Source organism: Vidua macroura, chromosome 12 (assembly GCF_024509145.1).
Source record: "Vidua macroura isolate BioBank_ID:100142 chromosome 12, ASM2450914v1, whole genome shotgun sequence".
In the NCBI taxonomy this organism is placed as follows: Eukaryota; Metazoa; Chordata; class Aves; order Passeriformes; family Viduidae; genus Vidua; species Vidua macroura.
In genome coordinates, this window is record NC_071582.1 from 281915 (window position 1) to 308124 (window position 26210).

Sequence of the window (26210 nt, forward strand, 5' to 3'; positions counted from 1 at the left end):
CCCGGTTCCCTCTGAGTGCCAGCTCAGGAATTACCACAGCTTGTTCTGGACTTCTCAATTTTCCATTCCTATCAAATTTAATCGCTAACATCCATTGGGAACAGTCAGTCTGCAGCCCAAACATGCAGTGGAAATGGAATTTTAGAAGTTGCTGTTTCTAAAATACTTCAGTTGAACTCCAAGTTACTAACCTAAACTCAAAGAGGAATTGTAGCTAGCCGGGGCAGAACATTCTTTTCTTGTGCTCACAGAGCATACACAGCACAACTCATTGTGCGTTAGTATTAAGAAGACAACAAAAACCTCACAGAAATAACATTTTGAATTCCTATATGAAACAGAAGAAAGACGCTTCTAATTAACTACCTGTGGGAGAATGAGGTTTCATTGTATTTTTGCGGCTGTTTCTAATACATTTCTGAAGAATTACTGGGTACCTAAAATGGGACTCTTACCTCAAAATCAAAACTGTAGAAAAGCTGGAGAAAGCCCGGTACCTTCCTCAGGTCCAAACACCGGTGTGACAGAAGGAATCTCTTTACCCTTATGTACACGTGCTCCTCTGTAAAGAGAAAAAGCTGGCATGGTGGAGGAGGACAGCGCTCCCAATCCACAAGCACGGACGACAATTCGTGGAAGCTGCAGTCAGTGAGCGTGCAGCGCTCCGAGCTGGGAGAACAGCCCGGCAACTGCAGAAGGCCTTTGCTCTGAGGCGCGTTCCCATTGCTGCCCACCCTCCCCTTCTCTTGCCCAGGAGGAAAAGCTCAGGCAAGAGCGCACGAGCACAGAGCAGGTGAGGGGATCGACACTCCCCAGGGCTCTGTTTTTCACCCCAGCAGTGACACACGCAGCACGTTCCAGTACCTGGCTTCAGGATCTGCTGTGCCACACGAGCAGCGCAGAGGGTGAGGGAGAAGGTGAACCTGAGGCTTGGCTGCCTGATTCCGTTCTGCACGGCATCCAAGAGATACAGCAACGGCAAGGGCCCCGGGAGAGAAGCCTGAAGCACAGCCCAAATGAACACAGCGGGAGCACAAAGACATCGATCAGCTTCCGGGACATTTCACGGGTCACACAGGTAAGAGCCCCAGTTCAGCAAATCTGAGGCTTTGGCGACGTCAGGATCAAAACACCCGGAAACCTGTGAGAAAGAAACCGAACTGCAGCCGGCTAAAAGCCGTCCCTGCCGACAAGTCCTTCAAACAACTTGTTCACGAGGAGGCAGGGATTGATTCAATACTCACCAGCCCATCTGGCCAAGGTCAGAGCTCTGTGCCCACCCAGGACACGGCAGCCAGCAGGGACCCTTCTCCCGCTCTCCAGCACGGACCTGTGAAGCCAGGGAGAAGTTTACAGAACAGAAGCAGCCAGAAGATGCTCTCTGCTTCCGTACGCTCTCTGATCCATCTCTCCAAGGAAAGTCCCCACGGATCGGAAGCAACCACCTCTCATTTCTCCTCCGCAATCATCACTGCCTTGCCTTTCTCTGCAAGCGTTTCCTCCCGTGCCCGTCCCCAGAGCACCTTTAGTCCATCTTTTGTTCCCAACCGCAGCTCTCCAGCACAAATGCCACTCCTCACACAGACCAAAGCAAACACTCATCTGCCCTCAGCTTTTGGCCTAGAAAGCAAAAACCTCAACGCGTCCGCCTACGTGATTAAAACACAGAGACGCACGGGTGGGACATAGATGGAAAGCTTTTCAGGAGAGAAAAGAGATGATTCGCTAGCACGCCTCCATACAGCTTCAGAAAAATCAGAATCCACAGCAACTCCTAAGACCCCTGCTGAGGAACCCAGCCCTCCTGGGAACACCCAATGCAGCAGCCACGGGAAAAAGGATGGGAGAAGCCAAGCTTGGGGTGAAAAAAGATGACAACAATACAGCAGCCTGTAAAAAGCCTTCACACAGCAACAGTGGGAACCAGTCCCATTTGCTCCGTCCCTGCTTTTTGGGATGACACAAACAGGAAATGAAAACACGTGCAACACAAGGCACACCTATAGGGTGTACCAGGTGCTCCTTTTGGCAGCGTGGACGACAAAGGTCTCTCTGCGCACTTACAGGCAGCCCGGTTGCAATCCATCCTTAGCCCAAGCCTTCCTCGCCTCCCATTCGCCAGCGCTCTGCTCTGGCCTTTGGAGCGCTGGCCCCGTCCTCCCGCAGCAGCACGGCACCGGAACACAGCGAGGCAAAGCGTGCCGGAGCCGCCCGTGCTGTCAGCGTACCTGTCAGCTCCCGGCGGTGGGCAACTCCGGCCCTGCGGGCAAGGGGGAGACGGCTCGGGCACCTCCAGCGGCTGCTCTGCCCCGATGCTTTCGCGTTCTCCTGCATTTCCCTGCAGCGGAGGGGGTCCGGGACGGGGGGCGGATCGTGTCAGAGTGGAGACGGCGGGGGAAGCAGCCGGGGAGGCGGCGGGGAACGCGGCGGGACGAGACGGGGACGCGGCGGGACGGCGACGACTCGCTTGACCTTCCAAAGATGGCGGCAGGAGGGGCGGGGAAGCCGGGGCCCCGCTCCGCCCGCCCGCGCGCCGCCCCGGCGGCATTTTCCGGCACGCGGTCGCTTCCAGCGTCTAGAGAGGGACGCGCGCGGGGATCGGGGAAAGGGGGAGTGCAGCCCTGTTCCGACGCCGCTCGCCCCCCGCCCGCCGCCCCCGGCCCGTGAGCGCTGCGACCGCGCCTCCGCCGCCCGCCGAAAGCGGCCCCGCCGGGCCGCCCTCGCCGCTGCCGTTCTTCTCGGTCATCGGGTCCCTTTGCTCTCCCGAATCTCCTTCACCCCTCCCCTCTATTTACAGACACCGCCCCCGCTTGCCGCTCGCTCCCCGCGCCTCGCCCTTCCCACGCTCGGCGGCCGTCCTTCCCCCCTCAGCCGGCACCCAGCGGCGAGGGGCAGGGCGCTGGCTGGGGGGGGCTGCAGTACCGCTCTCTGTCCACAAGGCGGCAGCACCGCCGCCGGCGGCCACAGCCGGGGGCTGCCGCTCGCCCGGAGGGAAGGGAGGCAGAAAAGAACGGGGGCGATCCCCTTGGAAAAATCCTGGAAAAATAAATGGCCCAAAAAACATCCCGCACACAAACTAAAACACACTGCCTCTAACCCAATACAACCCCTCCAAAATCCTTTTCTTTTAAACTCTCTCTAGCTATCTTTCATATTTATACTTTTCACATTCGCATTTATCATGTATATTGATGCATGATGTTATTTCGATTCTATATTAAATATCTTCCTATGACTTCTATTTATTTCTATTTTATCTTTTTATAGATCTAGATATATATATGATGCATTTCTATATTTATATTGCAAAAATAGTTCTGTTATTTAAATAAAAAGCCCTGCCTGTAACCAAATTCTAGCTCTATGATATTAATATTAACGATCTCTTATTTAAAAGAAAAATGCTGCCTGAAACCCACCCGTCCGCGGCGCAAGTGTGGCAACAGCCCGTGTCCGCAGTACTGGCAAGGCCGCGGGAAATCCCGGCGGGGCGGCGCCTGCGTGGCGCGCGGGCAGTGCAGCACGCGGACCACGATTTTCCCGCGCTTTTTTTTTTTTTTTTTTTTTTTTTTTTTTTCTCCTATCCGCCATATTGAGAAGGTCAAGAGTGTCCCGGCCGCCGCGACACTTTCAAGATGGCGGCCGCGTGAGGACCTCGGAAGGGAGAGGCGTTTTTGCCGATGCCTGTCGGCGCCCGCTCACAACCTGACCGCCCGCGCAGCCGCTGAGCTCACAGTCCGTGGCCACGACACGGGAAAAAGCGAAAAAAAATCCCGCGGGGGCGGCGCCGGCGTCAGGGTGGCGTGCAGGCAGTGCAGTAAACAGACCGTGGTCCTCGTTTTTCCCGCCTTTTTTTTGCCGCCATATTGGGAAGGTCAAGCGAGTCCGCGACAACCCACTCCCAAGATGGCGGCCGCGGGAGGACCTCGGGCGAGGACCGCAGTACGCACTCTGGCCACAAGGCGGCGGCACTGCCGCCCGCCCTGGGGCTGCAGCGGGGGAAAGGCGCGCAAAGAAGAACAGGCGCGACCCCCTTCCAAACATCCTCTGCAATAAATGCCCCTAAACAGCCCGCACGAAACCAAAAAACACCGACAAAAAAAAAAAAAAAAAACAAAACCACCTGCCTCTAACCCAATAATAACCAAAATAAAAAATCTTTTCTTTTAAGCTATATTTCAATCTATATTATTTTTATATTTTTTATATTTATATTCACATTTTGATTTAAAATGTATATGATGTATAATGATCATTTTATAATTTCTTACATTCATTCATATTACTTAAAGTTTATTTTAATTTTATATTTTTATGCATCTCTTAATATATTGATTACATATTTCTATATTTAGATTGATATTTCTAAAAGGTTTATATTTTTAAAAATAAAATCCCTGCTTCTATCCAAGTAAAAACCTAAAAAAAAAAACATTTATATTGAAATTTGCATTGTAAATGTAGATTGATGTATGGTGTTATTTATATTCTATCTCTTCCTATTACTTATTTTTATTTACACTTTATATTTTTTATCTATCTTTATACATTGATTATATATTTTTATATTTAGAAGTCTATCAAAATAAAATGTATATTCATATTTTTTTAAAATAAAAACCCTGCCTCTAACCAAATAAAAACCAAATAAGCCCTTTCTAATTTATTTTATTTATATTTTTAATTTTTATAATAAAAGCCCTGCCTACTACCAAATAGAAAATTTAAAAAACCCCTTTATTTTAAACTATATTTGAATATTTTTCTATTTATGCTTTTGATATTTACATTTATAGTTTCTTACATATTATATTACAGTATATTGATGTACTATATTTAGATATATAAAATATAGGACATGTCATGTGGTATAATAAGACATATACAGTATAATATCCATTATGTATTGTATCAATTTCTATGATTTTGTATTTTATATCTATCTACATATATTAATTATACATTTCTATATTGATATTTTCTATGGATTTGATTTATATGTATAATCTATATTCATATGTACTTATATAAACATACTCTAAAATACTCTATAGAGTATAAAATACTCTATATCAAACATTAGAACATCTTACGGTGATAGATAATATTATTTATCTTACATGTTCTATTTATATGTATTCTATTTATATTTAAAATGGAAGTTTTATATTCCCATTTTTATATTTCTAGATTTGTTTTCTTACATTATAGTTATAGTTATAATTTTGCATTTAAGATCCAATACCTAAAACTAAAATGCCAATACAAACAGCAACAAATTCCCACCCATACCGTCCAAAAATATTAGAATGGCTCCACCAGCCAACCAACTACCAGCAAAAAAAACCCACACTACACTCTTTTCACTAACAATTCTTATCACATCACAAAAATTAAACAAAAATGAAAAAAAACCCTATAGAATCCCACACAGCAAATCACAAAAACCACTAAAAAGAAAAAAAAAAATCCAACTAACTTACTAAACTCCAAACCCTACAACAGACCCTGAACGTTACTAAAAAAAAAAAAAAAAAAAAAAAAAAAAAATCCAAAACTCTACCTCAACACTAACTCATAAAGAGAACCCAATACGCTATAAAATAAACTTTAAAAACCACCAAACCAATTACCGATATAAAAAAATCTAAACCACTAAGAAACAAAAAAATCACCACCCAAATAAAATAACTACCCCAAAAAATCCACCATATAAACAACCATGTTCCCAAAAATAAAACGAATAAAAACCAGCAACCAAATACATCAAACTACAAAAAATTATAAAAACTTAAATTAACAACAACAAAAAAATGATTCCTAACTCAATAAACCCATAATGCCTCAAACCATCATCAAAACTAAAATACCACCTGGAAATAAACACCAAGCCAAAAGATAAATGTAACCATAAACAATATCTCCCAGATTCTCTGCAACAACAAAACATACACGACAATCAAACATACCAAATGAATAAAACCTCTATAATACAATAAACAATAATGCAATCATCAATATTACGAAAACCTCACTAATTAACTACAGGACACTGCCTCAAACCCACCAAAACGAACACTACATACTCACGCTAATAAAAGCCACCACAATCCAATTAAAAACCTAACCGCTACTTCATGCCACGACCCATAAAAAACATTGTAAACCTTAAAATATATAATTTTAAATTATCTTTTTATAATATAAAAATATTATTTAAAAATCCAACCAAAAAAATCAAAACAAATCAAAACAAAAAAAAAAAATCCAACAAATTCCACAAAAATAAAATCCAACAACAAAACTCAACCCAAATAAATCCTTGCCATCAGCACCTGAACCAAGAACCATAACATTCAAGAAGTACACCATGTCCCTTAGCATACACCAACCACGAACAAAATAAAACGATACAACCAATTCCTAAGAACCACCTCCAAACCGCTACACCAAGGACCTTCGGAAAATGAAAAGCCGCGCTGCCGGCACCGGGCGGAGCGCGGCTCCCGGCAGGAAAGCGGCTCCTGCGGCAGGCAGAGGCGGCGCCGCGCCGGGAGCCTCCCGCCCGCTCCCCCTGCCCGGCGGGGCCGGCACCGGGTCCAGGGGGCCCCGGCGGCGCCCGAGCCCCGCGCCCGGAGCGGACGGAGCGGCCGGCACCGGCCGGCACCGGCGCAGCGCCCGCGCCGCCTCTCCCGCCCGCCGGCCCGGCAAAGCTCCCCGCGGCTCCGCACGCCTCGCTCCGGCGCGGCTCCGGCAGTCCCGCGCCAGCCCGGCCGCGCCCAAGTCCCCTTCCACCTCGGCAGCTCCCCAGGCAACGCCAGCAGCTCCCGCGCCACAGCCTTGGCTGCCGGGCCAGGGGCAGAAGAAGCGCCCTCCAATGCAGCGGCACAGCCCGATTCCAACCCTTCAAACGCTGCGAGAGCTGCAGCCTCCTTCAACTCAACCCCCGGAACTGACGCCACACTCAGGTGCTCGCCTCGCTTCAACGAGGGCAAATAAATGTGTTCTCCCCTTCAGTTTCATCCCCTATAAGAGCAGAAGAGAAGGGCTTGTCCTCAAATGAAATCCCTCAAGTTGTGGGAATCTTTCAAACCAGAGGGTTTTGGGAAAGCTGCAAAAGGCAGGCCTCAGAAACAGCAGAACTGCGATTCGAGCTAAGCATAAGACTTGTCAGCAGAAAAATTATATAAGAAGTAGAGGTTAACTACAAATAGAACAATGGGCTGTGTATTATCGCTTGTCTGGAATAACTCCCTAAGCCACAGAAAAGTGTATCTAGCGAGATGTTAGGAAGTTCTAAGCTTAAGAATGGAGCCCTGTGCATTGTGTTTTAAGGCCTACGAGCAGGCATTGCATTGGAAAAAAGCGAGCGTTGTTTTAACCAAAGGTACGTGTGCTTGCAGTGGTGGGATAGAACGGGTGTCAATATGCTTTTGCTTCGTGTGACTGGTCAAAAAACTTTAAAGTAAATTCTAACATTAAGTTCTTGGTCTGCTGGCGGGGATGTGAGCTGCTGGCACCTTCCCATTGTCATAACCATGTCATGAGAGTGATGCAAAAAAATAAAACAGCTGGAGACGCCTTCCTCAGCAGTCCCGTCCCGTTCGTGATTTGTACATAGACCCCCGGCTGGCGACAGAAATGATGGGGAAAGGGGGATTTTTACCTCCATCCAAATCCTTTAAAAGTAGGGACAACAGGACTGCCCACCCAAATTTAAACCTTAGGGTGATGAAAATGGTGTGGGGGGGGGTTACCCTCAAATCAAACCCATCATACGACAACAATATTTCCCCCCTTCCATTTAAAATAGAACACAGGGATTCCCTGACACCCCTGGGATACCCCTAACATCCTGGAAAAGGCAGGTTTTCCTTCAATCAATACCCTCAAAACCACACGTGAAAGGGGATCCCCCACCAGTTCAGACACGGTCAATAATGGAAGACAAGTCGCTACCCTCAATTTGAATTTCTTTTGTACTCAAAATACTTTTTTTTTTTTCTTTTTTTTTTTTTTTTTTTTTCTTTTTTTTTTTTTTTTTTTTTTTTTTTTTTTTTTTTTTTTTTTTCTGGGAGCACCAGGGAGCGATTGGCAAAATGAAATTTAAAAGGGAAAGGAGAAATGTCCCCGCTACAAATGCACATGGGCTCACCTGTTTGGCTGCCGCTACCCGGCACAAAGGTTTGTTCCTCGGCACCTCCTCTGAGCAATGCTCCAGGTATCCAAGTGCGTATCCAGGTGATCCCTCAGACCCTGTCCGAAGCTGTCACCGTCCCTGCAAGGACAGCCCCAGGAGCCGCCCATAAACTCCTCTTCTCCAGCAGCTCCCTGTAAAATCAGCTGAGGCAAAGCCCCTAAAACAGCCACCGGCAGGAGCCGGCCCCTCCTTATCCTCACAGTCCACACCTGGGGCTGCTCTGGCTTTCTTTCCAAATGAATTTAGAGACAAATTCCTATTTTTACCAATACCTATAAAAACGAAGCACTTGACAGGATGTAGTATTCTACACACCCCCCTCCCTGTGCATTTTGGGGCAGCTTTGGGTCCCTCGGAGGGACGGCACCTGGCAGGACCCCCCCTCATTCGCCACCCACCTGCTCCTCCGCCGCAGCGTGCGTCCCTCTCCTAGGGACCTTGGGGTGCCCCAAATGACACCAGAGCCCCGAGTCTTCACCCCTTTTTCCTGGCCACCAAAGAAGGCACAGAACGAGTCTTAACTGCCCTGGCTGGCCACTTTTCTTCCCCAGGGAAAAAGGACAGGTCTTTGCCTCCAGGGGCCTGTGGCATTGACTGGCCAGACACCTCCAAAAATCCAAACGATCGAAGATGTGTCGCAGATCCAAGCTGCCCCCAGCTCAAACCTGTGCTGCCCTGACAGTCCCAAGGGAACCCTACAAACTGACATCAGGAACCTGGGCTAGACACTTTTCTTTCCCAAGGAAAAAGGCTGATCTTTGCCTCCAGGGGCCTGTGGCCCTGAGTGGCCGGACACCTCCAAAAATCCAAACGATCGAAGATGTGTCGCAGACCCAAGCTGCCCCCACCTCAAACCTGTGCTGCCCTGACAGTCCCAAGGGAACCCTACAAACTGACATCAGGAACCTGGGCTGGCCACTTTTCTTTTCGAAGGAAAAAGGCTGATCTTTGCCTCCAGGGGCCTGTGGCCTTGACTGGCCAGACACCTCCAAAAATCCAAAGGATCGAAGATGTGTCACAGACCCAAGCTGCCCCCACCTAAAACCTGTGCTGCCCTGACAGTCCCAAGGGAACCCTACAAACTGACATCAGGAACCTGGGCTGGCCACTTTTCTTTCCCCGGGAAAAGGACCAGTCTTTGTCTCCAGGGGCCTGTGGCCCTGAAGTGGCCGGACACCTCCAAAAATCCAAACGATCGAAGATGTGTCGCAGACCCAAGCTGCCCCCACCTCAAACCTGTGCTGCCCTGACAGTCCCAAGGGAACCCTACAAACTGACATCAGGAACCTGGGCTGGCCACTTTTCTTTCCCAAGGAAAAAGGCTGATCTTTGCCTCCAGGGGCCTGTGGCCCTGAGTGGCCGGACACCTCCAAAAAATCCCAACAAGCCAGGATGTGCCCTCCACTGGCACCTTTCCAAAGCATTGCACTAGATTCCAGTAGTACTCTGCATTTGCAGTGGTTCAGCCTGTCTGACCCTCATCCTGACCCTTAAAATGCACTAAGGAATTCTAAAACAGCCCTTAGGAAGGTGTAACAATGCCCTAAAAGACACCAGACAAGTCCTAAGAAGCCTTCCAAAATCCCCTAAATATTCCTAATAGTCCTGCAAAAACACTCAAGGAAACCTGCTCAGCCTCCAAAGCCTTCCTGGTGCTCTCTAGCCCACAGATGTCATTCCTACCTTTCTCCAGGGGGTCCTGTTGTCCTCTGAGGGTTCTGTCGTTGTCCTGGTGTGAGGGTCACTGCCTTGTCCTAGCGGGAGCGTTCCGGTGTGCTCTCGCTGTTAGGGTTGCTGTGTGGTGCTGCTGCTGGCAGGGCTGAAAAGGGAAAAGGCTCTTGTTAGGGGGGCTGCTTAGGCTGAGGTTAGGGCTGGGGGGAGAGGTGGTGCTCCTGTACCCTAACTTGCCTCCTAAGCTGTACCCTGTAGCCCTGATCTCCACTGCACTGTCCAGCCCTCAAGCCCTCGCCCTTTACCCCTCAACCTCTCCCTCTGCCCCCCAGCCCTCAGGCTCTGTGTGTCACCCTCGAGCCCCCCCTTTGCCCCTCAAGCCCCCTCTCAGCTGCCCCTCAGCTCCTGTGCGTCACCCTTAATCCCTCTCCTTTGCCCCTCAGCCCCCAGCTTCTCTGTGTCATGCTCCAGCTGCCCCTGCCCCCCTCAGCATCTCTCTGTCACCCACTGTCCCCTTTCCCCGTGCCTCCCTCAGCTCCCAGCCTCTGTCACCCTCAAGCCCCCACAGTGCCCCTCAGCCTCTATGTGCTGTGCCATGAAAAAACATAAAATTTCCCTAAAAACCCCTCATCTTCAAAATGTTCTAAAAGCCCCACAAAAACATAACAATAGCCTCAGAATACCCTTAAAATACAAGAAAAATACCCTACTTTTAAAAAAACCCTAAAACACACCTAAATATCCCTAAAAAACCTTTAAGAAATCCCTCAATATTCCTAAAAGAGCTCTAAAAATACCCCAAAATACTTAAAATGCCCTGATAAGACCCTAAAAAAACCTAAAAGTTCCCTCAAAAGACCTAAAAATACCCTAGTCCTAAGAGTCCTCCACATACCCTCAATAGACCTAAAAAAAGCCCCAAGAACACCCCAAAAAAACCCCATAAAAATTCTAATTAGTAGTAAGAAAGCCATGAAAATACCCTAAAAAAAATCTTTTAAAAGCCCTAAAAAAGCCCTAAAAGCATCCTAAATAGTCACAGAAAATTCCTAAAAAGCTCCTGTGAAAAAAACCCTAAAATATCTTTTTAAAGCCCTAAAAAACCCCTAAAAAAGTGCTCAGTCCCCAACCTCTACCAGTCACTCTCTAGCCAGCAAACATCATCCCTACCTTTTCATTAGGGTCACTGCCTGCAGCTGCTGGGAGGGTTCTGGGGCTGTCCCAGCAGTAGGGTTGCTGCCTGCAGCTGCTGTTGAGGAAAACTGGTGTTCTAGGGGTGTGTTTAGGGTGAGCTTAGGGTTGGGGTGAGGGCTGCTGCTGTACCCTAACCCTTCCTGGTACCCCGTGCCCTGTCCTTTGTACCCCTAACCCTCAGGGTCAGCTCTCCACCTGTCAAGTCCCCCCCTTTTTGCCCCTCAGCCCGCAATGTCTGTGTGTCACCCCAAGCCCCCCGACACTGTCCTGTGGCCCCCTAACCTCCACCGTGCACTTTCCACCCTTGTAGGGGTGGTTTTAAGGGTGGGCTTAAGGGTGCTGTGAGGGCTGGTTCACCTGTCACCCTCAGGCACCCCCCCACTTTGTCCCTCAGGCACCCCCTGCCTCTCAGCCTCCTTGTGTCACCCTCAGGTTCCCACCGCAGCCTCTCAGCGTCTCTGTGCCACCCTGGAGCCCCCCTTTTTAACTCCTAAAGACCCCTTCTGCCTCTCAGCTGCCCCCATCTTCTGTGTCACCCTCCAGCCCCCTCCCCTCAGCCCCAGGTGCCTTTGTGACACCGCGCGGCCCACAGACGCCGTCCCTGCCTGTTTTCTTTGGGTGTTGTCCTGCTGCGAGGGCCGCACTATCCCCACGAGTCCGGGCTCCCATGTCCTGCTGCAGGGAGTCACACCTGGGCGGTGGGAGGAGTGAGGGATGGGGCAGGGGCGGGATGGGGAGGGGTGAAGGGTGGAGAGAGACTGGGGAAGGGGTGGGCTGGAAGGACAAGTAGGGGTGAGGGGTGGAGACGGGGACGGAGCAGAACAGGGCAGAGGGAAGAGGGACATTTGGAGGGGGCAGTCCACATATCCCATACCAAAGCTGCAGCAAAATACAATTTTAGTGGACAGGGCAAAGCCAAACACCACCTGCAAACTGACATCAGGAACCAGGGCTGGCCACTTTTCTTTCCCAGGGAAAAGGGCATGTCAGGGCCACAGACCCCTGGAGGCAAAGATCAGCCTTTTTCCTTGGGAAAGAAAAGTGGCCAGCCCAGGTTCCTGATGTCAGTTTGTAGGGTTCCCTTGGGACTGTCAGGGCAGCACAGGTTTGAGCTGGGGGCAGCTTGGGTCTGCGACACATCTTCGATTGTTCGGAATTTTTGGAGGTGTCCGGCCACTGTGGGCCACAGGCCCCTGGAGACAAAGATCAGCTTTTTTCCTTTGGAAAGAAAAGTGGTCAGCCCAGGTTCTTAATGTCAGTTTGTAGGGTTCCCTTGGGACTGTCAGGGCAGCACAGGTTTGAGGTGGGGGCAGCTTAGGTCTGCGACACATCCTCGATCGTTCGGATTTTGGGACGCAGCCGGCCACTGAGGGCCTAACCCTAAACCCTAAACCCAAACCCTAACCCCTAACCCTACAAGATGGTGGCACCCCTGTGGTCACATGATGGGGAGTAAAATGGCAGCACCTGTGTGGTCATGTGACAGGGAGCAAGATGGTGGCGCCCATAGGGTCACGTGATGGGGAGCAAGGTGGCGGTGTCTACATGGTGGGGGTGATGTGGGTAGTGGGTATTGTAATGTGCCAGGTGGAGCACTAGTTAGGGGTTGTATAGGTATATATAAAAAAGAAGAAAAACTATATGTCCGGTGCAGCAGTAGAAAGTTTCAGGCTCCCGGGTAGTAAATTCTCTTTTTTTTTTTTAATAATTATTTAAAGTTTGTTTTTTATTTTACTCCCAGGGAGCCTGAAAGTTTCTACTGCTGCTTTTTGAAAGCTAGAAAGGGAAACAAAGTTAGAAATGAAAAGATGGAAAGAAAGAAAAAGACAGACTTAAGAGAGGACTTAAGAGAGGACTTAAGAGAGGACTTAAGAGAGGACTTAAGAGAGGACTTAAGAGAGCACTTAAGAGAGCACTTAAGAGAGCACTTAAGAGAGCACTTAAGAGACGAAAAGAAATAGGAAAAGAATGGCAAAGAATAATAAAATGAGAAGGGTTACAGTGAAAAAGAAAGAGGGTGAGAGTGAAAAAGAGGACAAAAGAATAGAGGAAAAAAAAGAAGAGAAGCTGGAGAGAAAAAGAAATAAAGAGTAAAAGCATCAACTAGAGAGACAAATAAATAGTTAGAAATAGTGAAACAGAGAAACAGAAGAAAAGACATACAGGGAAATAGAGAAGCAGAGAGAGAGAGAGTTAGAAACAGGGAGAAACAGAAACAAAGTTAGGGACGGACAGAAATGACGTGACAGAAAGAAAACTAAGAGAAGAAGCAAAGGAAGAAATACAGTGGGGAAAAAAAAAATTACTAAACCACACCAAAAAAACACAGGAGCCAAAGGGGGAAGGGGAGGGAGCGGGGGGCATCATTATTAGGGTTGATTCAAATTTATTGAATATTTTTTTTTATTTACACTCCAGCAAAACACATGGAAACGATGTATAAAAATGGGAACCCTACAAACTGACATCAGGAACCTGGGCTGGCCACTTTTCTTCCCCAAGGAAAAAGGCTGATCTTTGCCTCCAGGGGCCTGTGCCCCTGACTGGCCGGACACCTCCAAAAATCCAAACGATCGAAGATGTGTCGCAGACCCAAGCTGCCCCCACCTCAAACCTGTGCTGCCCTGACAGTCCCAAGGGAACCCTACAAACTGACATCAGGAACCTGGGCTGGCCACTTTTCTTTCCCAAGGAAAAAGGCGGATCTTTGCCTCCAGGGGGCTGTGGCCCTGAGTGGCCGGACACCTCCAAAAATCCAAACGATCGAAGATGTGTCGCAGACCCAAGCTGCCCCCACCTCAAACCTGTGCTGCCCTGACTGTCCCAAGGGAACCCTATAAACTGACATCAGGAACCTGGGCTGGCCACTTTTCTTTCCCAAGGAAAATAGCTGATCTTTGTCTCCAGGGGCCTGTGGCCCTGAGGCCGGACACCTCCAAAAATCCAAACGATCGAAGATGTGTCGCAGACCCAAGCTGCCCCCAGCTCAAACCTGTGCTGCCCTGACAGTCCCAAGGGAACCCTACAAACTGACATCAGGAACCTGGGCTGGCCACTTTTCTTTCCCAAGGAAAAAGGCTGATCTTTGCCTCCAGGGGCCTGTGGCCCTGAGTGGCCGGACACCTCCAAAAAATCCCAACAAGCCAGGATGTGCCCTCCACTGGCACCTTTCCAAAGCATTGCACTAGATTCCAGTAGTACTCTGCATTTGCAGTGGTTCAGCCTGTCTGACCCTCATCCTGACCCTTAAAATGCACTAAGGAATTCTAAAACAGCCCTTAGGAAGGTGTAACAATGCCCTAAAAGACACCAGACAAGTCCTAAGAAGCCTTCCAAAATCCCCTAAATATTCCTAATAGTCCTGCAAAAACACTCAAGGAAACCTGCTCAGCCTCCAAAGCCTTCCTGGTGCTCTCTAGCCCACAGATGTCATCCCTACCTTTCTCCAGGGGGTCCTGTTGTCCTCTGAGGGTTCTGTCGTTGTCCTGGTGTGAGGGTCACTGCCTTGTCCTAGCGGGAGCGTTCCGGTGTGCTCTCGCTGTTAGGGTTGCTGTGTGGTGCTGCTGCTGGCAGGGCTGAAAAGGGAAAAGGCTCTTGTTAGGGGGGCTGCTTAGGCTGAGGTTAGGGCTGGGGGGAGAGGTGGTGCTCCTGTACCCTAACTTGCCTCCTAAGCTGTACCCTGTAGCCCTGATCTCCACTGCACTGTCCAGCCCTCAAGCCCTCGCCCTTTACCCCTCAACCTCTCCCTCTGCCCCCCAGCCCTCAGGCTCTGTGTGTCACCCTCGAGCCCCCCCTTTGCCCCTCAAGCCCCCTCTCAGCTGCCCCTCAGCTCCTGTGCGTCACCCTTAATCCCTCTCCTTTGCCCCTCAGCCCCCAGCTTCTCTGTGTCACGCTCCAGCTGCCCCTGCCCCCCTCAGCATCTCTCTGTCACCCACTGTCCCCTTTCCCCGTGCCTCCCTCAGCTCCCAGCCTCTGTCACCCTCAAGCCCCCACAGTGCCCCTCAGCCTCTATGTGCTGTGCCATGAAAAAACATAAAATTTCCCTAAAAACCCCTCATCTTCAAAATGTTCTAAAAGCCCCACAAAAACATAACAATAGCCTCAGAATTCCCTTAAAATACAAGAAAAATACCCTACTTTTAAAAAAACCCTAAAACACACCTAAATATCCCTTAAAAACCTTTAAGAAATCCCTCAATATTCCTAAAAGAGCTCTAAAAATACCCCAAAATACTTAAAATGCCCTGATAAGACCCTAAAAAAACCTAAAAGTTCCCTCAAAAGACCTAAAAATACCCTAGTCCTAAGAGTCCTCCACATACCCTCAATAGACCTAAAAAAAGCCCCAAGAACACCCCAAAAAAAACCCATAAAAATTCTAATTAGTAGTAAGAAAGCCATGAAAATACCCTAAAAAAAATCTTTTAAAAGCCCTAAAAAAGCCCTAAAAGCATCCTAAATAGTCACAGAAAATTCCTAAAAAGCTCCTGTGAAAAAAACCCTAAAATATCTTTTTAAAGCCCTAAAAAACCCCTAAAAAAGTGCTCAGTCCCCAACCTCTACCAGTCACTCTCTAGCCAGCAAACATCATCCCTACCTTTTCATTAGGGTCACTGCCTGCAGCTGCTGGGAGGGTTCTGGGGCTGTCCCAGCAGTAGGGTTGCTGCCTGCAGCTGCTGTTGAGGAAAACTGGTGTTCTAGGGGTGTGTTTAGGGTGAGCTTAGGGTTGGGGTGAGGGCTGCTGCTGTACCCTAACCCTTCCTGGTACCCCCGTGCCCTGTCCTTTGTACCCCTAACCCTCAGGGTCAGCTCTGACTCCACCTTGACTCCACTTGACTCCACCTGTCAAGTCCCCCCCTTTTTGCCCCTCAGCCCGCAATGTCTGTGTGTCACCCCAAGCCCCCCGACACTGTCCTGTGGCCCCCTAACCTCCACCGTGCACTTTCCACCCTTGTAGGGGTGGTTTTAAGGGTGGGCTTAAGGGTGCTGTGAGGGCTGGTTCACCTGTCACCCTCAGGCACCCCCCCACTTTGTCCCTCAGGCACCCCCTGCCTCTCAGCCTCCTTGTGTCACCCTCAGGTTCCCACCGCAGCCTCTCAGCGTCTCTGTGCCACCCTGGAGCCCCCCTTTTTAACTCCTAAAGACCCCTTCTGCCTCTCAGCTGCCCCCATCTTCTGTGTCACCCTCCAGCCCCCTCCCCTCAGCCCCAGCTGCCTTTGTGACACCGCGCGGCCCACAGACGCCGTCCCTGCCTGTTTTCTTTGGGTGTTGTCCTGCTGCGAGGGCCGCACTATCCCCACGAGTCCGGGCTCCCATGTCCTGCTGCAGGGAGTCACACCTGGGCGGTGGGAGGAGTGAGGGATGGGGCAGGGGCGGGATGGGGAGGGGTGAAGGGTGGAGAGAGACTGGGGAAGGGGTGGGCTGGAAGGACAAGTAGGGGTGAGGGGTGGAGACGGGGACGGAGCAGAACAGGGCAGAGGGAAGAGGGACATTTGGAGGGGGCAGTCCACATATCCCAGACCAAAGCTGCAGCAAAATACAATTTTAGTGGACAGGGCAAAGCCAAACACCACCTGCAAACTGACATCAGGAACCAGGGCTGGCCACTTTTCTTTCCCAAGGAAAAGGGCATGTCAGGGCCACAGACCCCTGGAGGCAAAGATCAGCCTTTTTCCTTGGGAAAGAAAAGTGGCCAGCCCAGGTTCCTGACGTCAGTTTGTAGGGGTCCCTTGGGACTGTCAGGGCAGCACAGGTTTGAGCTGGGGGCAGCTTGGGTCTGCGACACATCTTCGATCGTTTGGATTTTTGGAGGTGTCCAGCCACTCAGGGCCACAGGCCCCTGGAGACAAAGACCGGTCCTTTTCCCTGGGAAAGAAAAGTGGCCAGCCCAGGTTCCTGATGTCAGTTTGTAGGGTTCCCTTGGGACTGTCAGGGCAGCACAGGTTTGAGGTGGGGGGCAGCTTAGGTCTGCGACACATCCTCGATCGTTCGGATTTTGGGACGCAGCCGGCCACTGAGGGCCTAAGCCTAAACCCTAAACCCAAACCCTAACCCCTAACCCTACAAGATGGTGGCACCCCTGTGGTCACATGATGGGGAGTAAAATGGCAGCACCTGTGTGGTCATGTGACAGGGAGCAAGATGGTGGCGCCCATAGGGTCACGTGATGGGGAGCAAGGTGGCGGAGTCTACATGGTGGGGGTGATGTGGGTAGTGGGTATTGTAATGTGCCAGGTGGAGCACTAGTTAGGGGTTGTATAGGTATATATAAAAAAGAAGAAAAACTATATGTCCGGTGCAGCAGTAGAAAGTTTCAGGCTCTCGGGGAGTAAATTCTTTTTTTTTTTTTAATAATTATTTAAAGTTTGTTTTTTATTTTACTCCCAGGGAGCCTGAAAGTTTCTACTGCTGCTTTTTGAAAGCTAGAAAGGGAAACAAAGTTAGAAATGAAAACATGGAAAGAAAGAAAAAGACAGACTTAAGAGAGCACTTAAGAGAGCACTTAAGAGAGCACTTAAGAGAGCACTTAAGAGAGCACTTAAGAGACAAAAAGAAATAGGAAAAGAATGGCAAAGAGTAAAAAAATGAGAAGGGTTACAGTGAAAAAGAAAGAGGGTGAGAGTGAAAAAGAGGACAAAAGAATAGAGAAAAAAAAGAAGAGAAGCTGGAGAGAAAAAGAAATAAAGAGTAAAAGCATCAACTAGAGAGACAAATAAATAGTTAGAAATAGTGAAACAGAGAAACAGAAGAAAAGACATACAGGGAAATAGAGAAGCAGAGAGAGAGAGAGTTAGAAACAGGGAGAAACAGAAACAAAGTTAGGGACGGACAGAAATGACGTGACAGAAAGAAAACTAAGAGAAGAAGCAAAGGAAGAAATACAGTGGGGAAAAAAAAAATTACTAAAGCACATCAAAAAAACACAGGAGCCAAAGGGGGAAGGGGAGGCAGCGGGGGGCATCATTATTAGGGTTGATTCAAATTTATTGAATATTTCTTTTTATTTACACTCCAGCAAAACACATGGAAACGATGTATAAAAATGGGAACCCTACAAACTGACATCAGGAACCTGGGCTGGCCACTTCTCTTTCCCAGGGAAAAGGACCGGTCTGTGTCTCCAGGGGCCTGTGGCCCTTAAGTGGCCGGACACCTCCAAAAATCCAAACGATCGAAGATGTGTCGCAGACCCAAGCTGCCCCCACCTCAAACCTGTGCTGCCCTGACAGTCCCAAGGGAACCCTACAAACTGACATCAGGAACCTGGGCTGGCCACTTTTCTTTCCCAGGGAAAAGGACCGGTCTTTGTCTCCAGGGGCCTGTGGCCCTGAGGCCGGACATTCCAAAAATCCAAACGATCGAGGATGTGTCGCAGACCCAAGCTGCCCCCAGCTCAAACCTGTGCTGCCCTGACAGTCCCAAGGGAACCCTACAAACTGACATCCGGAACCTGGGCTGGCCACTTTTCTTTCCCAAGGAAAAAGGCTGATCTTTGCCTCCAGGGGCCTGTGGCCCGGAAGTGGCCGGACACCTCCAAAAATCCTAACGATCGAAGATGTGTCGCAGACCCAAGCTGCCCCCACCTCAAACCTGTGCTGCCCTGACAGTCCCAAGGGAACCCTACAAACTGACATCAGGAACCTGGGCTGGCCACTTTTCTTTCCCAAGGAAAATAGCTGATCTTTGCCTCCAGGGGCCTGTGGCCCTGAAGTGGCCGGACACCTCCAAAAATCCAAACGATCGAAGATGTGTCGCAGACCCAAGCTGCCCCCACCTCAAACCTGTGCTGCCCTGACTGTCCCAAGGGAACCCTACAAACTGACATCAGGAACCTGGGCAGGCCACTTTTCTTTCCCAGGGAAAAGGACCGGTCTTTGTCTCCAGGGGCCTGTGGCCCTGAGTGGCCGGACACCTCCAAAAATCCAAACGATCGAAGATGTGTCGCAGACCCAAGCTGCCCCCAGCTCAAACCTGTGCTGCCCTGACAGTCCCAAGGGAACCCTACAAACTGACATCAGGAACCTGGGCTGGCCACCTCTCTTTCCCAGGGAAAAGGACCGGTCTTTGTCTCCAGGGGCCTGTGGCCCTGAGGCCGGACACTCCAAAAATCCAAACGATCGAGGATGTGTCGCAGACCCAAGCTGCCCCCACCTCAAACCTGTGCTGCCCCGACAGTCCCAAGGGAACCCTACAAACTGACATCAGGAACCTGGGCTGGCCACTTTTCTTTCCCAAGGAAAAAGGCTGATCTTTGCCTCCAGGGGCCTGTGGCCCTGAGTGGCCGGACACCTCCAAAAATCCAAACAATCGAGGATGTGTCGCAGACCCAAGCTGCCCCCACCTCAAAACTGTGCTGCCCCGACAGTCCCAAGGGAACCCTACAAACTGACATCAGGAACCTGGGCTGGCCACTTTTCTTTCCCAAGGAAAAAGGCTGATCTTTGCCTCCAGGGGCCTGTGGCCCTGAAGTGGCCGGACACCTCCAAAAATCCAAACGATCGAAGATGTGTCGCAGACCCAAGCTGCCCCCAGCTCAAACCTGTGCTGCCCTGACAGTCCCAAGGGAACCCTACAAACTGACATCAGGAACCTGGGCTGGCCACTTTTCTTTCCCAGGGAAAAGGACCGGTCTGTGTCTCCAGGGGCCTGTGGCCCTGAAGTGGCCGGACACCTCCAAAAATCCAAACGATCGAAGATGTGTCGCAGACCCAAGCTGCCCCCACCTCAAACCTGTGCTGCCCTGACAGTCCCAAGGGAACCCTACAAACTGACATCAGGAACCTGCGCTGGCCACTTTTCTTTCCCAAGGAAAAAGGCTGATCTTTGCCTCCAGGAGCCTGTGGCCCTGAGTGGCCGGACACCTCCAAAAATCCAAACGATCGAAGATGTGTCGCAGACCCAAGCTGCCCCCAGCTCAAACCTGTGCTGCCCTGACAGTCCCAAGGGAACCCTACAAACTGACATCAGGAACCTGGGCTGGCCACTTTTCTTTCCCAAGGAAAAAGGCAGATCTTTGCCTCCAGGGGCCTGTGGCCCTGAAGTGGCCGGACACCTCCAAAAATCCAAACGATCGAAGATGTGTCGCAGACCCAAGCTGCCCCCACCTCAAACCTGTGCTGCCCTGACAGTCCCAAGGCAACCCTACAAACTGACATCAGGAACCTGGGGTGGCCACTTTTCTTTCCCAGGGAAAAGGACCTGTCTTTGTCTCCAGGGGCCTGTGGCCCTGAAGTGGCCGGACACCTCCAAAAATCCAAACGATCGAGGATGTGTCGCAGACCCAAGCTGCCCCCACCTCAAACCTGTGCTGCCCTGACAGTCCCAAGGGAACCCTACAAACTGACATCAGGAACCTGGGCTGGCCACTTTTCTTTCCCAGGGAAAAGGACCGGTCTGTGTCTCCAGGGGCCTGTGGCCCTGAAGTGGCCGGACACCTCCAAAAATCCAAACGATCGAAGATGTGTCGCAGACCCAAGCTGCCCCCACCTCAAACCTGTGCTGCCCTGACAGTCCCAAGGGAACCCTACAAACTGACATCAGGAACCTGGGCTGGCCACTTTTCTTTCCCAAGGAAAATAGCTGATCTTTGCCTCCAGGGGCCTGTGGCCCTGAGTGGCCGGACACCTCCAAAAATCCAAAGGATCGAAGATGTGTCGCAGACCCAAGCTGCCCCCACCTCAAACCTGTGCTGCCCTGACAGTCCCAAGGGAACCCTACAAACTGACATCAGGAACCTGGGCTGGCCACTTTTCTTTCCCAGGGAAAAGGACCGGTCTGTGTCTCCAGGGGCCTGTGGCCCTGAAGTGGCCGGACACCTCCAAAAATCCAAACGATCGAAGATGTGTCGCAGACCCAAGCTGCCCCCACCTCAAACCTGTGCTGCCCTGACAGTCCCAAGGGAACCCTACAAACTGACATCAGGAACCTGGGATGGCCACTTTTCTTTCCCAAGGAAAAAGGCAGATCTTTGCCTCCAGGGGCCTGTGGCCCTGAAGTGGCCGGACACCTCCAAAAATCCAAACGATCGAGGATGTGTCGCAGACCCAAGCTGCCCCCACCTCAAACCTGTGCTGCCCTGACTGTCCCAAGGGAACCCTATAAACTGACATCAGGAACCTGGGCTGGCCACTTTTCTTTTTCAGGGAAAAAGGACCGGTCTGTGTCTCCAGGGGCCTGTGGCCCTGAAGTGGCCGGACACCTCCAAAAATCGAAATGATCGAGGATGTGTCGCAGACCCAAGCTGCCCCCACCTCAAACCTGTGCTGCCCTGACAGTCCCAAGGGAACCCTACAAACTGACATCAGGAACCTGGGCTGGCCACTTTTCTTTCCCAGGGAAAAAGGCTGATCTTTGGCTCCAGGGGCCTGTGGCCTTGACTGTCCGGACACCTCCAAAAATCCAAAGGATCGAAGATGTGTCGCAGACCCAAGCTGCCCCCACCTCAAACCTGTGCTGCCCTGACAGTCCCAAGGGAACCCTACAAACTGACATCAGGAACCTGGGCTGGCCACTTTTCTTTCCCAGGGAAAAAGGCTGATCTTTGGCTCCAGGGGCCTGTGGCCTTGACTGTCCGGACACCTCCAAAAATCCAAAGGATCGAAGATGTGTCGCAGACCCAAGCTGCCCCCAGCTCAAAGCTGTGCTGCCCTGACAGTCCCAAGGCAACCCTACAAACTGACATCAGGAACCTGGGCTGGCCACTTTTCTTTCCCAGGGAAAAGGACCGGTCTGTGTCTCCAGGGGCCTGTGGCCCTGAAGTGGCCGGACACCTCCAAAAATCCAAACGATCGAGGATGTGTCGCAGACCCAAGCTGCCCCCACCTCAAACCTGTGCTGCCCCGACAGTCCCAAGGGAACCCTACAAACTGACATCAGGAACCTGGGATGGCCACTTTTCTTTCCCAAGGAAAAAGGCTGATCTTTGCCTCCAGGGGCCTGTGGCCCTAAGAGGCCGGACACCTCCAAAAATCCAAACAATCGAGGATGTGTCGCAGACCCAAGCTGCCCCCACCTCAAACCTCTGCTGCCCTGACTGTCCCAAGGGAACCCTACAAACTGACATCAGGAACCTGGGCTGGCCACTTTTCTTTTCCAAGGAAAATAGCAGATCTTTGCCTCCAGGGGCCTGTGGCCCTGAAGTGGCCGGACACCTCCAAAAATCCAAACAATCGAGGATGTGTCGCAGACCCAAGCTGCCCCCAGCTCAAACCTGTGCTGCCCTGACAGTCCCAAGGGAACCCTACAAACTGACATCAGGAACCTGGGCTGCCTACATTTCTTTCCCAGGGAAAAGGACCGGTCTTTGTCTCCAGGGGCCTGTGGCCCTGAGTGGCCGGACACCTCCAAAAAATCCCAACAAGCCAGGATGTGCCCTCCACTGGCACCTTTCCAAAGCATTGCACTAGATTCCAGTAGTACTCTGCATTTGCAGTCGTTCAGCCTGTCTGACCCTCATCCTGACCCTTTAAAATGCACTAAGGAATTCTAAAACAGCCCTTAGGAAGGTGTAACAATGCCCTAAAAGACACCAGACAAGTCCTAAGAAGCCTTCCAAAATCCCCTAAATATTCCTAATAGTCCTGCAAAAACACTCAAGGAAACCTGCTCAGCCTCCAAAGCCTTCCTGGTGCTCTCTAGCCCACAGATGTCATCCCTACCTTTCTCCAGGGGGTCCTGTTGTCCTCTGAGGGTTCTGTCGTTGTCCTGGTGTGAGGGTCACTGCCTTGTCCTAGCGGGAGCGTTCCGGTGTGCTCTTGCTGTTAGGGTTGCTGTGTGGTGCTGCTGCTGGCAGGGCTGAAAAGGGAAAAGGCTCTTGTTAGGGGGGCTGCTTAGGCTGAGGTTAGGGCTGGGGGGAGAGGTGGTGCTCCTGTACCCTAACTTGCCTCCTAAGCTGTACCCTGTAGCCCTGATCTCCACTGCACTGTCCAGCCCTCAAGCCCTCGCCCTTTACCCCTCAACCTCTCCCTCTGCCCCCCAGCCCTCAGGCTCTGTGTGTCACCCTCGAGCCCCCCCTTTGCCCCTCAAGCCCCCTCTCAGCTGCCCCTCAGCTCCTGTGCGTCACCCTTAATCCCTCTCCTTTGCCCCTCAGCCCCCAGCTTCTGTGTCATGCTCCAGCTGCCCCTGCCCCCCTCAGCATCTCTCTGTCACCCACTGTCCCCTTTCCCCGTGCCTCCCTCAGCTCCCAGCCTCTGTCACCCTCAAGCCCCCACAGTGCCCCTCAGCCTCTATGTGCTGTGCCATGAAAAAACATAAAATTTCCCTAAAAACCCCTCATCTTCAAAATGTTCTAAAAGCCCCACAAAAACATAACAATAGCCTCAGAATTCCCTTAAAATACAAGAAAAATACCCTACTTTTAAAAAAACCCTAAAACACACCTAAATATCCCTTAAAAACCTTTAAGAAATCCCTCAATATTCCTAAAAGAGCTCTAAAAATACCCCAAAATACTTAAAATGCCCTGATAAGACCCTAAAAAAACCTAAAAGTTCCCTCAAAAGACCTAAAAATACCCTAGTCCTAAGAGTCCTCCACATACCCTCAATAGACCTAAAAAAAGCCCCAAGAACACCCCAAAAAAAACCCATAAAAATTCTAATTAGTAGTAAGAAAGCCATGAAAATACCCTAAAAAAAATCTTTTAAAAGCCCTAAAAAAGCCCTAAAAGCATCCTAAATAGTCACAGAAAATTCCTAAAAAGCTCCTGTGAAAAAAACCCTAAAATATCTTTTTAAAGCCCTAAAAAACCCCTAAAAAAGTGCTCAGTCCCCAACCTCTACCAGTCACTCTCTAGCCAGCAAACATCATCCCTACCTTTTCATTAGGGTCACTGCCTGCAGCTGCTGGGAGGGTTCTGGGGCTGTCCCAGCAGTAGGGTTGCTGCCTGCAGCTGCTGTTGAGGAAAACTGGTGTTCTAGGGGTGTGTTTAGGGTGAGCTTAGGGTTGGGGTGAGGGCTGCTGCTGTACCCTAACCCTTCCTGGTACCCCGTGCCCTGTCCTTTGTACCCCTAACCCTCAGGGTCAGCTCTCCACCTGTCAAGTCCCCCCCTTTTTGCCCCTCAGCCCGCAATGTCTGTGTGTCACCCCAAGCCCCCCGACACTGTCCTGTGGCCCCCTAACCTCCACCGTGCACTTTCCACCCTTGTAGGGGTGGTTTTAAGGGTGGGCTTAAGGGTGCTGTGAGGGCTGGTTCACCTGTCACCCTCAGGCACCCCCCCACTTTGTCCCTCAGGCACCCCCTGCCTCTCAGCCTCCTTGTGTCACCCTCAGGTTCCCACCGCAGCCTCTCAGCGTCTCTGTGCCACCCTGGAGCCCCCCTTTTTAACTCCTAAAGACCCCTTCTGCCTCTCAGCTGCCCCCATCTTCTGTGTCACCCTCCAGCCCCCTCCCCTCAGCCCCAGCTGCCTTTGTGACACCGCGCGGCCCACAGACGCCGTCCCTGCCTGTTTTCTTTGGGTGTTGTCCTGCTGCGAGGGCCGCACTATCCCCACGAGTCCGGGCTCCCATGTCCTGCTGCAGGGAGTCACACCTGGGCGGTGGGAGGAGTGAGGGATGGGGCAGGGGCGGGATGGGGAGGGGTGAAGGGTGGAGAGAGACTGGGGAAGGGGTGGGCTGGAAGGACAAGTAGGGGTGAGGGGTGGAGACGGGGACAGAGCAGAACAGGGCAGAGGGAAGAGGGACATTTGGAGGGGGCAGTCCACATATCCCATACCAAAGCTGCAGCAAAATACAATTTTAGTGGACAGGGCAAAGCCAAACACCACCTGCAAACTGACATCAGGAACCAGGGCTGGCCACTTTTCTTTCCCAGGGAAAAGGGCATGTCAGGGCCACAGACCCCTGGAGGCAAAGATCAGCCTTTTTCCTTGGGAAAGAAAAGTGGCCAGCCCAGGTTCCTGACGTCAGTTTGTAGGGGTCCCTTGGGACTGTCAGGGCAGCACAGGTTTGAGCTGGGGGCAGCTTGGGTCTGCGACACATCCTCGATCGTTTGGATTTTTGGAGGTGTCCGGCCACTGTGGGCCACAGGCCCCTGGAGACAAAGATCAGCTTTTTTCCTTTGGAAAGAAAAGTGGTCAGCCCAGGTTCTTAATGTCAGTTTGTAGGGTTCCCTTGGGACTGTCAGGGCAGCACAGGTTTGAGGTGGGGGGCAGCTTGGGTCTGCGACACATCCTCGATCGTTTGGATTTTTGGAGGTGTCCAGCCACTCAGGGCCACAGGCCCCTGGAGACAAAGACCGGTCCTTTTCCCTGGGAAAGAAATGTGGCCAGCCCAGGTTCCTGATGTCAGTTTGTAGGGTTCCCTTGGGACTGTCAGGGCAGCACAGGTTTGAGGTGGGGGCAGCTTAGGTCTGCGACACATCCTCGATCGTTCGGATTTTGGGACGCAGCCGGCCACTGAGGGCCTAACCCTAAACCCTAAACCCAAACCCTAACCCCTAACCCTACAAGATGGTGGCACCCCTGTGGTCACATGATGGGGAGTAAAATGGCAGCACCTGTGTGGTCATGTGACAGGGAGCAAGATGGTGGCGCCCATAGGGTCACGTGATGGGGAGCAAGGTGGCGGTGTCTACATGGTGGGGGTGATGTGGGTAGTGGGTATTGTAATGTGCCAGGTGGAGCACTAGTTAGGGGTTGTATAGGTATATATAAAAAAGAAGAAAAACTATATGTCCGGTGCAGCAGTAGAAAGTTTCAGGCTCTCGGGGAGTAAATTCTTTTTTTTTTTTTAATAATTATTTAAAGTTTGTTTTTTATTTTACTCCCAGGGAGCCTGAAAGTTTCTACTGCTGCTTTTTGAAAGCTAGAAAGGGAAACAAAGTTAGAAATGAAAACATGGAAAGAAAGAAAAAGACAGACTTAAGAGAGCACTTAAGAGAGCACTTAAGAGAGCACTTAAGAGAGGACTTAAGAGAGCACTTAAGAGAGCACTTAAGAGAGGACTTAAGAGAGGACTTAAGAGAGCACTTAAGAGAGCACTTAAGAGAGCACTTAAGAGAGCACTTAAGAGAGCACTTAAGAGACGAAAAGAAATAGGAAAAGAATGGCAAAGAGTAAAAAAATGAGAAGGGTTACAGTGAAAAAGAAAGAGGGTGAGAGTGAAAAAGAGGACAAAAGAATAGAGAAAAAAAAGAAGAGAAGCTGGA

The 26210-nt window shown here is 50.6% G+C and overlaps 1 long non-coding RNA gene across 2 annotated transcripts; it reads right to left on the reverse strand.

Moving 5' to 3' along the window:
• Positions 1-711: 711 nt before the first annotated feature.
• On the reverse strand, positions 712-9967 carry LOC128813343 (uncharacterized). Of its 2 annotated transcripts, XR_008438999.1 has the most exons (4): positions 9884-9967; positions 8156-8278; positions 1245-1330; positions 712-1141 (listed from the first exon to the last, which is right to left on the reverse strand). It is a non-coding gene; the product is annotated as an uncharacterized LOC128813343 (long non-coding RNA). The 2 variants fall into 2 exon arrangements; XR_008439000.1 differs by lacking the exons at positions 8156-8278; positions 9884-9967 and adding an exon at positions 2229-2300.
• Positions 9968-26210: the final 16243 nt, after the last annotated feature.